Genomic DNA, 16801 nt, shown 5'->3' on the forward strand with positions numbered 1-16801 from the left:
AAAGGAGTGTTCCTTCACACCCGGGCTCACACACACTGAAATCACTATTAAAGGCGTGTTCCTTCACACCCGGGCTCTCTCACACTGAAATCACTATTAAAGGAGTGTTCCTTCACACCCAGGCTCTCACACACTGAAATCACTATTAAAGGAGTGTTCCTTCACACCCGGGCTCACACACACACTGAAATCACTATTAAAGGAGTGTTCCTTCACACCCGGGCTCACACACACAGAAATCACTATTAAAGGAGTGTTCCTTCACACCCGGGCTCTCACAGACTGAAATCACTATTACAGGAGTGTTCCTTCACACCCGGGCTCACACACACTGAAATCACAATTAAAGGAGTGTTCCTTCACACCCGCGCTTACACACACTGAAATCACTATTAAAGGAGTGTTCCTTCACACCCGGGCTCACACACACACTGAAATCACTATTAAAGGAGTGTTCCTTCACACCCGGGCTCACACACACTGAAATCACAATTAAAGGAGTGTTCCTTCACACCCGGACTCTCACACACTGATATCACTATTAAAGGATTGTTCCTTCACACCCGGACTCTCACACTGAAATCACTATTAAAGGAGTGTTCCTTCACACCCGGGCTCACACACACACTGAAATCACTATTAAAGGAGTGTTCCTTCACACCCGGGCTCACACACACTGAAATCACAATTAAAGGAGTGTTCCTTCACACCCGGGCTCACACACACTGAAATCACTATTAAAGGAGTGTTCCTTCACACCCGGACTCTCACACACTGATATCACTATTAAAGGAGTGTTCCTTCACGCCCGGGCTCACACACACTGAAATCACTATTAAAGGAGTGTTCCTTCACACCCGGGCTCACACACACATTGAAATCACTATTAAAGGAGTGTTCCTTCACACCCGGGCTCACACACTTAAATCACTATTAAAGGAGTGCTCCTTCACACCCGGGCTCACACACACTGAAATCACTATTAAAGGAGTGTTCCTTCACACCCGGGCTCTCACACACTGAAATCACTATTAAAGGAGTGTTCCTTCACACCCGGGCTCTGTAAGGTTTTCGGGCAATTCGGCCTTTTTGGAACTGCCCAAGAATAAAAACTCAGAGACTGTAAACTGACTTTTCAGCCAAGAAAACGGAACCAGTTTTCCCAGCAGGCTTGGCCCGCTGAGCTGAGTAGGGACATAAGTACATAAGTATTTACAAAAACCCCCCTAGGAGCTACAAGGAAGAAGGAGCCAGACAACGAGATAAGATCAAAACACAGACCAAGGGGCACGGGAATACACAGGGGGCCTGCCTGCAAGCAGGACAATGGGATGGTCATAGCCCCATGCAAATGTAAATGACCTGGCCTCCACCAGAGCAGTATCCAATCAACACCCCATCAACATAGCAGCTATCTCCGGAGCAGATGGAAGACTTTGAAAATCTTCAAGGGAGCTCAACCTCGTTATCTCAAAAAACAGACTGGAGGCGGACCTAGGGGAGGTACTCCCATCTCGACAGGTCTGACCGGCTCAAAGGGGGCGGGACCAGCGGGAACTTTAAATCTTACCTTTTTCAATGCAAAAGGGGCTGGCCGATCACAGGACAAAGCCAGGTAAAACAATATAAAAGGGGCTGTGTTTTCGATTGGGGGGCTCTTCGTTCTTGGCTCGACCTCTGCACCCCTGACTTGACCTCTGCAGCCTGTGACCGTAAGTACCCTGCAGCAGCTTGCGAAACTCCCTTGACTTTAATAGTGGTTGAGGCTTTGGGGAAGGGAACTTGTTTTGTGCCTTGTGCTATTGCTAAAAACTGTGTAATCATAAGAATTTTCGTTGTGTCCGCTGTATTACTTTTGAATAGACTTAGTTGTATTAGAGCATAAGATTTTATTGTGTTTCTTCTGTTGATGATTTTGACCTGGGTTTTGCAATAAACCTTGATTTGATGATAATTGGAGTTGTTTAAATTCTTCAATCTTTCACCAGCGATCTCTGACCAAGTCATTGTTAAAATACTCCTCACCTTAATTCCGGGTTCAAGAATCGAGGGTCATCTTGAGCGATTCACTCAGGACAGACTGCTGGTTAGGGAATAAACAGCAGTGTCCTATCCTCTCTCTTGGGAAAGCTACTCTAGCGGAGTAGGAACCGGGTGGCTGTTGCAAGAGAGAGAATCACCTGGGTATTGGTAGGGGTCTGGAGATCTGTGTGATATAAGCCTCAGGCTGCCGGTTAGGAATAAACGGCAGGCTTGAATCAGTGCTCTCTTCAGTGGAAGTGTCCCAGTGCGACATCCCCTGGCCCCTGAAGTTTCAGTGCCAGCTGGAGAGAGACACACACAGATATTCAAACCCCAGATATCGGCCCAGTAGTGGAGTAGCGGAGATGGCACCCTCTACAGCTCACACACTGGAATCACTATTAAAGGAGTGTTCCTTCACACCCGGGCTCACACACACTGAAATCACTATTAAAGGAGTGTTCCTTCACACCCGGGCTCACACACACTGAAATCACTATTAAAGGAGTGTTCCTTCACACCCGGGCTCACACACACTGAAATCACTATTAAAGGAGTGTTCCTTCACACCCGGGCTCTCACACACACTGAAATCACTATTAAAGGAGTGTTCCTTCACACCCGGGCTCTCACACACTGAAATCACTATTAAAGGAGTGTTCCTTCACACCCGGGCTCACACACACTGAAATCACAATTAAAGGAGTGTTCCTTCACACCCGGACTCTCACACACTGATATCACTATTAAAGGAGTGTTCCTTCACACCCGGGCTCACACACACTGAAATCACTATTAAAGGAGTGTTCCTTCACACCCGGGCTCACACACACTGAAATCACTATTCAAGGAGTGTTCCTTCACACCCGGGCTCACACACACTGAAATCACTATTAAAGGAGCGTTCCTTCACACCCGGGCTCTCACACACACTGAAATCACTATTAAAGGAGTGTTCCTTCACACCCGGGCTCACACACACTGAAATCACTATTCAAGGAGTGTTCCTTCACACCCGGGCTCACACACACTGAAATCACTATTAAAGGAGTGTTCCTTCACACCCGGGCTCACACACACTGAAATCACTATTAAAGGAGTGTTCCTTCACAACCGGGCTATCAAACTGAAATCACTATTAAAGGCGTGTTCCTTCACACCCGGGCTCTCTCACACTGAAATCACTATTAAAGGAGTGTTCCTTCACACCCGGGCTCTCACACACTGAAATCACTATTAAAGGAGTGTTCCTTCACACCCGGGCTCACACACACACTGAAATCACTATTAAAGGAGTGTTCCTTCACACCCGGGCTCACACACACTGAAATCACTATTAAAGGAGTGTTCCTTCACACCCGGGCTCTCACAGACTGAAATCACTATTACAGGAGTGTTCCTTCACACCCGGGCTCACACACTGAAATCACAATTAAAGGAGTGTTCCTTCACACCCGCGCTCACACACACTGAAATCACTATTAAAGGAGTGTTCCTTCACACCCGGGCTCACACACACACTGAAATCACTATTAAAGGAGTGTTCCTTCACACCCAGGCTCACACACACTGAAATCACTATTAAAGGAGTGTTCCTTCACACCCGGGCTCACACACACTGAAATCACTATTAAAGGAGTGTTCCTTCACACTCGGGCTCACACACACTGAAATCACCATTAAAGGAGTGTTCCTTCACACTCGGGCTCACACACACTGAAATCACAATTAAAGGAGTGTTCCTTCACACCCGGACTCTCACACACTGATATCACTATTAAAGGAGTGTTCCTTCACACCCGGACTCTCACACACTGAAATCACTATTAAAGGAGTGTTCCTTCACACCCGGGCTCACACACACACTGAAATCACTATTAAAGGAGTGTTCCTTCACACCCGGGCTCACACACACTGAAATCACAATTAAAGGAGTGTTCCTTCACACCCGGGCTCACACACACTGAAATCACTATTAAAGGAGTGTTCCTTCACACCCGGACTCTCACACACTGATATCACTATTAAAGGAGTGTTCCTTCACGCCCGGGCTCACACACACTGAAATCACTATTAAAGGAGTGTTCCTTCACACCCGGGCTCACACACACACTGAAATCACTATTAAAGGAGTGTTCCTTCACACCCGGGCTCACACACTTAAATCACTATTAAAGGAGTGCTCCTTCACACCCGGGCTCACACACACTGAAATCACTATTAAAGGAGTGTTCCTTCACACCCGGGCTCTCACACACTGAAATCACTATTAAAGGAGTGTTCCTTCACACCCGGGCACACACACACTGATATCACTATTAAAGGAGTGTTCCTTCACACCCGGGCTCTCACACACTGAAGTCACTATTAAAGGAGTGTTCCTTCACACCCGGGCTCACACACACTGAAATCACTATTAAAGGAGTGTTCCTTCACACCCGGGCTCTCACACACTGAAATCACTATTAAAGGAGTGTTCCTTCACACCCGGGCTCTCACACACTGAAATCACTATTAAAGGTGTGTTCCTTCACACCCGGGCTCACACACACACTGAAATCACAATTAAAGGAGTGTTCCTTCACACCCGGACTCTCACACACTGATATCACTATTAAAGGAGTGTTCCTTCACACCCGGGCTCTCAAACACTGAAATCACTATTAAAGGAGTGTTCCTTCACACCCGGGCTCACACACACTGAAATCACTATTAAAGGAGTGTTCCTTCACACCCGGGCTCACACACACTGAAATCACTATTCAAGGAGTGTTCCTTCACACCCGGGCTCACACACACTGAAATCACTATTAAAGGAGCGTTCCTTCACACCCGGGCTCTCACACACACTGAAATCACTATTCAAGGAGTGTTCCTTCACACCCGGGCTCACACACACTGAAATCACTATTAAAGGAGTGTTCCTTCACACCCGGGCTCACTCACACTGACATCACTATTAAAGGAGTGTTCCTTCACACCCGGGCTCTCACACACACTGAAATCACTATTAAAGGAGTGTTCCTTCACACCCGGGCTCACACACACTGAAATCACTATTAAAGGAGTGTTCCTTCACACCCGGACTCTCACACACTGAAATCACCATTAAAGGAGTGTTCCTTCACACCCGGGCTCTCTCACACTGAAATCACTATTAAAGGAGTGTTCCTTCACACCCGGCTCACACACACACTGAAATCACTATTAAAGGAGTGTTCCTTCGCACCCGGGCTCACACACACACTGAAATCACTATTACAGGAGCATTCCTTCACACCCGGGCTCACACACACACTGAAATTACTATTAAAGGAGTGTTCCTTCACACCCGGGCTCACACACTGAAATCACTATTAAAGGAGTGTTCCTTCACACCCGGGCTCACACACTGAAATCACTATTAAAGGAGTGTTCCTTCACACCCGGGCTCACACACTGAAATCACTATTAAAGGAGTGTTCCTTCACACCCGGGCTCTCACACTGAAATCACTATTAAAGGAGTGTTCCTTCACACCCGGGCTCACACACTGAAATCACTATTAAAGGAGTGTTCCTTCACACCCGGGCTCACACACTGAAATCACTATTAAAGGAGTGTTCCTTCACTCCCGGGCTCTCACACACTGAAACCACTATTAAAGGAGTGTTCCTTCACACCCGGTCTCTCACACACTGAAATCACTATTAAAGGAGTGTTCCTTCACACCCGGGCTCTCACACACTGAAATCACTATTAAAGGAGTGTTCCTTCACACCCGGGCTCACACACTGAAATCACTATTAAAGGAGTGTTCCTTCACACCCGGGCTCACACACTGAAATCACTATTAAAGGAGTGTTCCTTCACTCCCGGGCTCTCACACACTGAAATCACTATTAAAGGAGTGTTCCTTCACACCCGGGCTCTCTCACACTGAAATCACTATTAAAGGAGTGTTCCTTCATACCCGGGCTCTCACACACTGAAATCACTATTAAAGGAGTGTTCCTTCACACCCGGGCTCTCACACACTGAAATCACTATTAAAGGAGTGTTCCTTCACACCCGGGCTCACACACACACTGAAATCACTATTAAAGGAGTGTTCCTTCACACCCGGGCTCACACACTGAAATCACTATTAAAGGAGTGTTCCTTCACACCCGGGCTCTCACACAGACACTGAAATGACTATTAAAGGAGTGTTCCTTCACACCCGGGCTCACACACTGAAATCACTATTAAAGGAGTGTTCCGTCACACCCGGGCTCACACACTGAAATCACTATTAAAGGAGTGTTCCGTCACACCCGGGCTCACACACTGAAATCACTATTAAAGGAGTGTTCCTTCACACCCGGGCTCACACACACTGAAATCACTATTAAAGGAGTGTTCCTTCACATCCGGGCTCACACACACTGAAATCACAATTAAAGGAGTGTTCCTTCACACCCGGACTCTCACACACTGATATCACTATTAAAGGAGTGTTCCTTCACACCCGGGCTCTCACACACTGAAGTCACTATTAAAGGAGTGTTCCTTCACACCCGGGCTCACACACACTGAAATCACTATTAAAGGAGTGTTCCTTCACACCCGGGCTCTCACACACTGAAATCACTATTAAAGGAGTGTTCCTTCACACCCGGGCTCTCACACACTGAAATCACTATTAAAGGTGTGTTCCTTCACACCCGGGCTCACACACACACTGAAATCACAATTAAAGGAGTGTTCCTTCACACCCGGACTCTCACACACTGATATCACTATTAAAGGAGTGTTCCTTCACACCCGGGCTCTCAAACACTGAAATCACTATTAAAGGAGTGTTCCTTCACACCCGGGCTCACACACACTGAAATCACTATTAAAGGAGTGTTCCTTCACACCCGGGCTCACACACACTGAAATCACTATTCAAGGAGTGTTCCTTCACACCCGGGCTCACACACACTGAAATCACTATTAAAGGAGCGTTCCTTCACACCCGGGCTCTCACACACACTGAAATCACTATTCAAGGAGTGTTCCTTCACACCCGGGCTCACACACACTGAAATCACTATTAAAGGAGTGTTCCTTCACACCCGGGCTCACTCACACTGACATCACTATTAAAGGAGTGTTCCTTCACACCCGGGCTCTCACACACACTGAAATCACTATTAAAGGAGTGTTCCTTCACACCCGGGCTCACACACACTGAAATCACTATTAAAGGAGTGTTCCTTCACACCCGGACTCTCACACACTGAAATCACCATTAAAGGAGTGTTCCTTCACACCCGGGCTCTCTCACACTGAAATCACTATTAAAGGAGTGTTCCTTCACACCCGGCTCACACACACACTGAAATCACTATTAAAGGAGTGTTCCTTCGCACCCGGGCTCACACACACACTGAAATCACTATTACAGGAGCATTCCTTCACACCCGGGCTCACACACACACTGAAATTACTATTAAAGGAGTGTTCCTTCACACCCGGGCTCACACACTGAAATCACTATTAAAGGAGTGTTCCTTCACACCCGGGCTCACACACTGAAATCACTATTAAAGGAGTGTTCCTTCACACCCGGGCTCACACACTGAAATCACTATTAAAGGAGTGTTCCTTCACACCCGGGCTCTCACACTGAAATCACTATTAAAGGAGTGTTCCTTCACACCCGGGCTCACACACTGAAATCACTATTAAAGGAGTGTTCCTTCACACCCGGGCTCACACACTGAAATCACTATTAAAGGAGTGTTCCTTCACTCCCGGGCTCTCACACACTGAAACCACTATTAAAGGAGTGTTCCTTCACACCCGGTCTCTCACACACTGAAATCACTATTAAAGGAGTGTTCCTTCACACCCGGGCTCTCACACACTGAAATCACTATTAAAGGAGTGTTCCTTCACACCCGGGCTCACACACTGAAATCACTATTAAAGGAGTGTTCCTTCACACCCGGGCTCACACACTGAAATCACTATTAAAGGAGTGTTCCTTCACTCCCGGGCTCTCACACACTGAAATCACTATTAAAGGAGTGTTCCTTCACACCCGGGCTCTCTCACACTGAAATCACTATTAAAGGAGTGTTCCTTCATACCCGGGCTCTCACACACTGAAATCACTATTAAAGGAGTGTTCCTTCACACCCGGGCTCTCACACACTGAAATCACTATTAAAGGAGTGTTCCTTCACACCCGGGCTCACACACACACTGAAATCACTATTAAAGGAGTGTTCCTTCACACCCGGGCTCACACACTGAAATCACTATTAAAGGAGTGTTCCTTCACACCCGGGCTCTCACACAGACACTGAAATGACTATTAAAGGAGTGTTCCTTCACACCCGGGCTCACACACTGAAATCACTATTAAAGGAGTGTTCCGTCACACCCGGGCTCACACACTGAAATCACTATTAAAGGAGTGTTCCGTCACACCCGGGCTCACACACTGAAATCACTATTAAAGGAGTGTTTCTTCACACCCGGGCTCACACACTGAAATCACTATTAAAGGAGTGTTCCTTCACACCCGGGCTCACACACACTGAAATCACTATTCAAGGAGTGTTCCTTCACACCCGGGCTCTCTCACACTGAAATCACTATTAAAGGAGCGTTCCTTCACACCCGGGCTCTCACACACACTGAAATCACTATTAAAGGAGTGTTCCTTCACACCCGGGCTCACACACACTGAAATCACTATTAAAGGAGTGTTCCTTCACACCCGGGCTCTCTCACACTGAAATCAATATTAAAGGAGTGTTCCTTCACACCCGGGCTCTCACACAATGAAATCACTATTAAAGGAGTGTTCCTTCACACCCGGGCTCACACACACACTGAAATCACTATTAAAGGAGTGTTCCTTCACACCCGGGCTCACACACTGAACTCACTATTAAAGGAGTGTTCCTTCACACCCGGGCTCTCACACACTGAAATCACTATTAAAGGAGTGTTCCTTCACACCCGGGCTCACACACACTGAAATCACTATTAAAGGCGTGTTCCTTCACACCCGGGCTCTCACACACACTGAAGTCACTATTAAAGGAGTGTTCCTTCACACCCGGGCTCACACACACACTGAAATCACTATTAAAGGAGTGTTCCTTCACACCCGGGCTCACACACAAACTGAAATCACTATTAAAGGAGTGTTCCTTCACACCCGGGCTCTCTCACACTGAAATCAATATTAAAGGAGTGTTCCTTCACACCCGGGCTCTCACACAATGAAATCACTATTAAAGGAGTGTTCCTTCACACCCGGGCTCACACACACACTGAAATCACTATTAAAGGAGTGTTCCTTCACACCCGGGCTCACACACTGAACTCACTATTAAAGGAGTGTTCCTTCACACCCGGGCTCTCACACACTGAAATCACTATTAAAGGAGTGTTCCTTCACACCCGGGCTCACACACACTGAAATCACTATTAAAGGCGTGTTCCTTCACACCCGGGCTCTCACACACACTGAAGTCACTATTAAAGGAGTGTTCCTTCACACCCGGGCTCACACACACACTGAAATCACTATTAAAGGAGTGTTCCTTCACACCCGGGCTCACACACAAACTGAAATCACTATTAAAGGAGTGTTCCTTCACACCCGGGCTCTCTCACACTGAAATCACTATTAAAGGAGTGTTCCTTCACACCCGCGCTCACACTCAGTCTGTTACTTACGTGAATGGTGAGTTGGACATTTTTCCACTGACAAAACCTTGTGAATTGTTTACTGTGGACAAGAATTGAAGGCGATTATTAATTGAATTGGATTTGTACCCACTGTGCCCACTGTGTCCGACCGAGACCGCCTCTGCCCCCTCTGCCCTCCACCCCCCCTCACTCCCCACCCCACCAGAGCCTTCGCTGGGCAGGGGAATCGGGATTGGCAGCGGGAGGGAGGTGGGTGTCGGGGCGGGCGGGAGGGGGGAGGGAGGGGGGAGGAGGGGGGGAGGGGGAGGGGGAGGAGTGATGGGCGTGGGGGAGGGGGGGATGGGCGGGGGGAGGGGGAGGGGGGATGGGCGGGGGAGGGGGATGGACGGGGGGAGGGGGGGTGGGCGGGGGAGGGGGAGGGGGTCCCGTGCCCCCCGGCTGCCCACTGACCTGTTGAGGAACTTGGGGAACATCGTCTCCGACAGCGTTTGCCAAATCTCCGCCACCATTGGCTGCAGAAAAATAGAAACATGTTCGCTATCAGAGAGAGGCAGAGAGGGAGGGAGGGAGAGAGGGAGAGTGAGAGGGAGAGAGGGAGAGAGGGAGAGAGGGAGAGTTAAAGAGGGAGAAAGTGAGAGGGAGAGAGGGAGAGGGAGAGAGGGAGAGAGAAAGAGTGAGAGGGAGAGAGGGAGAGACTGAGAGAGGGAGAGAGGGAGAGTGAGGGAGAGAGGGAGAGGGAGAGGGAGAAAGGGAGAGTGAGAGAGGGAGACGGAGGGAGAGGGAGGGAGAGGGAGAGAGGAAGAGGGAGCGAGGGAGAGTGAGAGAGGGAGAGTGAGAGAGGGAGAGTGAAAGAGGCAGAGAGGGAGAGAGACGGGGAGAGAGACGGGCAGAGAGACGGGGAGAGAGAGGGGGAGAGAGACGGGGAGAGACAGGGGGAGAGAGACGGGGAAAGAGACGGGGAAAGAGACGGGGAAAGAGACAGACGGGGAGAGAGACGGACGGGGAGAGAGACGGACGGGGAGGGAGACGGACGGGGAGAGAGACGGACGGGGAGAGAGACGGACGGGGAGAGAGACGGGGAGAGAGACAGGGAGAGAGAGACGGGGAGAGACGGGGAGAGAGACGGGGAGAGAGACGGGGAGGCGCGGGGACACAGACGGGGAGAGAGACGGGGAGGGAGACGGGGAGAGAGACGGGGAGAGAGACGGGGAGAGAGACGGGGAGAGAGATGGGGAGGTGCGGGGAGAGAGACAGTGAGAGAGACGGGGAGAGAGACGGGGAGGGAGACGGGGAGTGGGACGTGAGAGAGACGGGGAGAGAGACGGGGAGAGAGACGGGTAGAGGGACGGGGAGGGAGACGGGGAGAGAGACGGACGGGGAGAGAGACGGGGACACAGACGGGGAGAGAGACGGGGAGGGAGACGGGGAGGGAGACGGGGAGGGAGAGGGGGAGGGAGACGGGGAGGGAGACGGGGAGGGAGACGGGGAGGGAGACGGGGAGGGAGACGGGGAGGGAGACGGGGAGGGAGATGGGGACACAGACAGGGAGAGAGACGGGGAGAGAGACGGGGAGGGAGACGGTGAGAGAGACGGGGAGAGAGACGGGGGAGAGACGGACGGGGAGAGAGACGGGGAGAGAGACGGGGAGGGAGACGGGGAGAGAGACGGGGAGAGAGACGGGCAGAGAGACGGGGAGAGAGACGGGGAGGGTGACGGGGAGAGAGACGGGGAGGGAGACGGGGAGGGAGACGGGGAGGGAGAGGGGGAGGGAGAGGGGGAGGGAGACGGGGAGGGAGACGGGGAGGGAGACGGGGAGAGAGACGGGGAGAGAGACGGGGAGAGAGACGGGGAGAGCGACGGGGAGAGAGACGAGGAGTGGGACGGGGAGAGAGACGAGGAGGGAGACGGGGAGGGAGACGGGGAGAGAGATGGGGAGGGAGACGGGGAGAGAGACGGGGAGGGAGACGGGGAGGGAGACGGGGAGAGAGACGGACAGGGAAAGAGACGGGGAGAGAGACGGGGAGTGGGACGGGTAGAGAGACGGGGAGAGAGACGGGGAGGGAGACGGGGAGGGAGACGGGGAGAGAGACGGGGAGAGAGACGGGGAGAGAGATGAGGAGAGAGACGGGGAGAGAGACGGGGAGAGAGACGGGGAGAGAGACGGGGAGAGAGACGGGGAGAGAGACGAGGAGAGAGACGGGGAGAGAGACGGGGAGAAAGACGGGGAGGGAGACGGGGAGAGAGGCGCGGAGAGAGACGGGGAGGGAGACGGAGAGGGAGACGGGGAGGGAGACCGGGAGAGAGACGGGGAGAGAGACTGGGAGAGAGACGGGGAGAAAGACGGGGAGAGAGACGGGGAGAGAGACGGGGAGAGAGACGGGGAGAGAGACGGGGAGAGAGACGGGGAGAGAGACGGGGAGAGAGACGGGGAGGGAGACGGGGAGAGAGACGGGGAGAGAGACGGGGAGAGAGACGGGGAGAGAGACGGGGAGAGAGACGGGGAGGGAGACGGGGAGGGAGACGGTTAGAGAGACGGGGAAAGAGACGGGGAGAGAGACGCGGAGAGAGACGGGGAGAGAGACGGGGAGGGAGACGGGGAGAGAGACGGGGAGAGAGACGGGGAGAGAGACGGGGAGGGAGACGGGGAGGGAGACGGGGAGAGAGACGCGGAGAGAGACGGGGAGAGAGACGGGGAGAGAGACGGGGAGGGAGACGGGGAGAGAGACGGGGAGAAAGACGGGGAGAGAGACGGGGAGAGAGACGGGGAGAGAGACGGGGAGAGAGACGGGGAGAGAGACGGGGAGAGAGATGGGGAGGGAGACGGGGAGAGAGACGGGGAGAGAGACGGGGAGAGAGACGGGGAGAGAGACGGTGAGAGAGACGGGGAGAGAGACGGGGAGGGAGACGGGGAGAGAGACGGTGAGAGAGACGGGGAGGGAGAGGGGGAGGGAGACGGGGAGAGAGACGGGGAGAGAGACGGGGAGGGAGACGGGGAGAGAGACGGTGAGAGAGACGGGGAGGGAGAGGGGGAGGGAGACGGGGAGAGAGACGGGGACACAGACGGGGAGACAGATGGGGAGAGAGACGGGGAGAGAGACGGGGAGAGAGACGGGGAGAGAGACGGGGAGAGAGACGGGGAGACAGACGGGGAGAGAGACCGGGAGAGAGACGGGGAGAGAGACGGGGAGAGAGACGGGGAGAGAGACGGGGACACAGATGGGGAGAGTGACGGGGAGGGAGACGGGGAGGGAGACGGGGAGGGAGACGGAGAGGGAGACGGGGAGAGAGACGGGGAGAGAGACGGGGAGAGAGACGGGGAGGGAGACGGGGAGAGAGACGGGGAGAGAGACGGGGAGAGAGACGGGGAGAGAGACGGGGAGAGAGACGGGGAAAGAGACGGGGAGAGAGACGCGGAGAGAGACGGGGAGAGAGACGGGGAGGGAGACGGGGAGGGAGACGGGGAGAGAGACGCGGAGAGAGACGGGGAGAGAGACGGGGAGGGAGACGGGGAGGGAGACGGTTAGAGAGACGGGGAAAGAGACGGGGAGAGAGACGCGGAGAGAGACGGGGAGAGAGACGGGGAGGGAGACGGGGAGGGAGACGGGGAGAGAGACGCGGAGAGAGACGGGGAGAGAGACTGGGAGAGAGACGGGGAGGGAGACGGGGAGGGAGACGGTTAGAGAGACGGGGAAAGAGACGGGGAGAGAGACGCGGAGAGAGACGGGGAGAGAGACGGGGAGGGAGACGGGGAGAGAGACGGGGAGAGAGACGGGGAGAGAGACGGGGAGGGAGACGGGGAGGGAGACGGGGAGAGAGACGCGGAGAGAGACGGGGAGAGAGACGGGGAGAGAGACGGGGAGGGAGACGGGGAGAGAGACGGGGAGAAAGACGGGGAGAGAGACGGGGAGAGAGACGGGGAGAGAGACGGGGAGAGAGACGGGGAGAGAGACGGGGAGAGAGATGGGGAGGGAGACGGGGAGAGAGACGGGGAGAGAGACGGGGAGAGAGACGGGGAGAGAGACGGTGAGAGAGACGGGGAGAGAGACGGGGAGGGAGACGGGGAGAGAGACGGTGAGAGAGACGGGGAGGGAGAGGGGGAGGGAGACGGGGAGAGAGACGGGGAGAGAGACGGGGAGGGAGACGGGGAGAGAGACGGTGAGAGAGACGGGGAGGGAGAGGGGGAGGGAGACGGGGAGAGAGACGGGGACACAGACGGGGAGACAGATGGGGAGAGAGACGGGGAGAGAGACGGGGAGAGAGACGGGGAGAGAGACGGGGAGAGAGACGGGGAGACAGACGGGGAGAGAGACGGGGAGAGAGACGGGGAGAGAGACGGGGAGAGAGACGGGGAGAGAGACGGGGACACAGATGGGGAGAGTGACGGGGAGGGAGACGGGGAGGGAGACGGGGAGGGAGACGGAGAGGGAGACGGGGAGAGAGACGGGGAGAGAGACGGGGAGAGAGACGGGGAGGGAGACGGGGAGAGAGACGGGGAGAGAGACGGGGAGAGAGACGGGGAGAGAGACGGGGAGAGAGACGGGGAGAGAGACGGGGAAAGAGACGGGGAGAGAGACGCGGAGAGAGACGGGGAGAGAGACGGGGAGGGAGACGGGGAGGGAGACGGGGAGAGAGACGCGGAGAGAGACGGGGAGAGAGACGGGGAGGGAGACGGGGAGGGAGACGGTTAGAGAGACGGGGAAAGAGACGGGGAGAGAGACGCGGAGAGAGACGGGGAGAGAGACGGGGAGGGAGACGGGGAGGGAGACGGGGAGAGAGACGCGGAGAGAGACGGGGAGAGAGACGGGGAGAGAGACGGGGAGGGAGACGGGGAGAGAGACGGGGAGAAAGACGGGGAGAGAGACGGGGAGAGAGACGGGAGAGAGACGGGGAGAGAGACGGGGAGAGAGACGGGGAGAGAGATGGGGAGGGAGACGGGGAGAGAGACGGGGAGAGAGACGTGGAGAGAGAGGGGGAGAGAGACGGGGAGGGAGATGGGGAGGGAGACGGGGAGAGAGACGAACAGGGAGAGAGACGGGGAGAGAGATGGGGAGAGAGACGGGGAGAGAGAAGGGGAGGGAGACGGGGAGAGAGACGGGGAGAGAGACGGGGAGAGAGACGGGGAGAGAGACGGGGAGGGAGACGGGGAGAGAGACGGTGAGAGAGACGGGGAGGGAGAGGGGGAGGGAGACGGGGAGAGAGACGGGGAGAGAGACGGGGAGGGAGACGGGGAGAGAGACGGTGAGAGAGACGGGGAGGGAGAGGGGGAGGGAGACGGGGAGAGAGACGGGGACACAGACGGGGAGACAGATGGGGAGAGAGACGGGAGAGAGACGGGGAGAGAGATGGGGAGAGAGACGGGGAGAGAGACGGGGACACAGACGGGGAGACAGACGGGGAGAGAGACGGGGAGAGAGACGGGGAAAGAGACGGGGAGAGAGACGGGGAGAGAGACGGGGAGGGAGACGGGGAGAGAGACGGGGAGAGAGACGGGGAGAGAGACGGGGAGGGAGACGGGGAGAGAGACGGGGAGAGAGACGGGGAGAGAGACGGGGAGAGAGACGGGGAGACAGACGGGGAGAGAGACGGGGAGAGAGACGGGGAGAGAGACGGGGAGAGAGACGGGGAGAGAGACGGGGACACAGATGGGTAGAGTGACGGGGAGGGAGACGGGGAGGGAGACGGGGAGGGTGACGGAGAGGGAGACGGAGAGGGAGACGGGGAGAGAGACGGGGAGAGAGACGGGGAGAGAGACGGGGAGGGAGACGGGGAGAGAGACGGGGAGAGAGACGGGGAGAGAGACGGGGAGTGGGACGGGGAGAGAGGCGGGGAGAGAGACGGGGAGGGAGACGGGAAGGGAGATGGGGAGGGAGACGGGGAGGGAGACGGGGAGAGAGACGGAGAGAGAGACGGAGAGAGAGACGGGGAGAGAGACGGGGAGGGAGACGGGGAGGGAGACGGGGAGGGAGACGGGGAGGGAGACGGAGAGGGAGACGGGGAGAGAGAGGGGGAGAGAGACGGGGAGAGAGACGGGGACACAGACGGGGAGAGAGACGGGGAGACAGACGGGGAGAGAGATGGGGACACAGACGGGGAGAGAGACGGGGAGACAGACGGGGAGAGAGACGGGGAGAGAGACGGGGAGACAGATGGGGAGAGAGGCGGGGAGAGAGACGGGGAGAGAGACGGGGAGAGAGACGGGGAGAGACACAGGGAGAGAGACGGGGAGAGAGACGGGGATACAGACGGGGACACAGACGGGGAGACAGACGGGGACACAGACGAGGAGAGAGACGGGGACACAGATGGGGAGAGTGACGGGGAGGGAGACGGGGAGGGAGACGGAGAGGGAGGCGGAGAGGGAGACGGGGTGAGAGACGGGGAGAGAGACGGGGAGAGAGACGGGGAGAGAGACGGGGACACAGACGGGGAGAGAGACGGGGAGAGAGACGGGGAGAGAGGCGGGGAGAGAGACGGGGAGGGAGACGGGGAGGGAGACGGGGAGGGAGACGGGGAGAGAGACGGGGAGAGAGACGGGGAGAGAGACGGGGAGGGAGACGGGGAGGGAGACGGAGAGGGAGACGGAGAGGGAGACGGGGAGAGAGACGGGGAGAGAGACGGGGAGAGAGAGGGGGAGAGAGACGGGGAGAGAGACGGGGACACAGACGGGGAGAGAGACGGAGAGGGAGACGGTGAGGGAGATGAAGAGGGAGACGGGGAGAGAGAGGGGGAGAGAGACGGGGAGAGAGACGGGGACACAGATGGGGAGAGAGACGGGGAGAGAGACGGGGAGAGAGACGGGGAGAGAGACGGGGAGAGAGACGGGGAGAGAGGCGGGCAGAGAGACGGGGAGAGAGGCGGGCAGAGAGACGGGGAGAGAGACGGGGAGAGAGACGGGGAGAGAGACGGGGAGAGAGACGGGGAGAGAGACAGGGAGAGAGACGGGGAGAGTGACGGGGAGAGAGACGGGGAGAGAGACGGGGAGAGAGACGGGGAGGGAGACGGGGAGGGAGACGGGGAGGGGGACGGGGTGGGAGACGGGGAGAGAGACGGACGGGGAGAGAGACGGGGAGAGAGACGGGGAGAGAGACGGGGAGAGAGA

General features: G+C 55.4%; 1 long non-coding RNA gene across 1 annotated transcript in view; it reads right to left on the reverse strand.

Moving 5' to 3' along the window:
• Window positions 1-9729: 9729 nt before the first annotated feature.
• Window positions 9730-16801, reverse strand: part of LOC140407126 (uncharacterized) — a 43455-nt gene continuing 36383 nt past the window's right edge. The window contains exons 2-3 of the long non-coding RNA XR_011939469.1: window positions 10153-10214; window positions 9730-9781 (exon numbers count right to left, since the gene is read on the reverse strand). This is a non-coding gene — a long non-coding RNA (uncharacterized lncRNA). The remainder of the gene's footprint in view (window positions 9782-10152; window positions 10215-16801) is intronic.

Source organism: Scyliorhinus torazame, unplaced genomic scaffold, assembly GCF_047496885.1.
Source record: "Scyliorhinus torazame isolate Kashiwa2021f unplaced genomic scaffold, sScyTor2.1 scaffold_1189, whole genome shotgun sequence".
Taxonomy (NCBI): domain Eukaryota; kingdom Metazoa; phylum Chordata; class Chondrichthyes; order Carcharhiniformes; family Scyliorhinidae; genus Scyliorhinus; species Scyliorhinus torazame.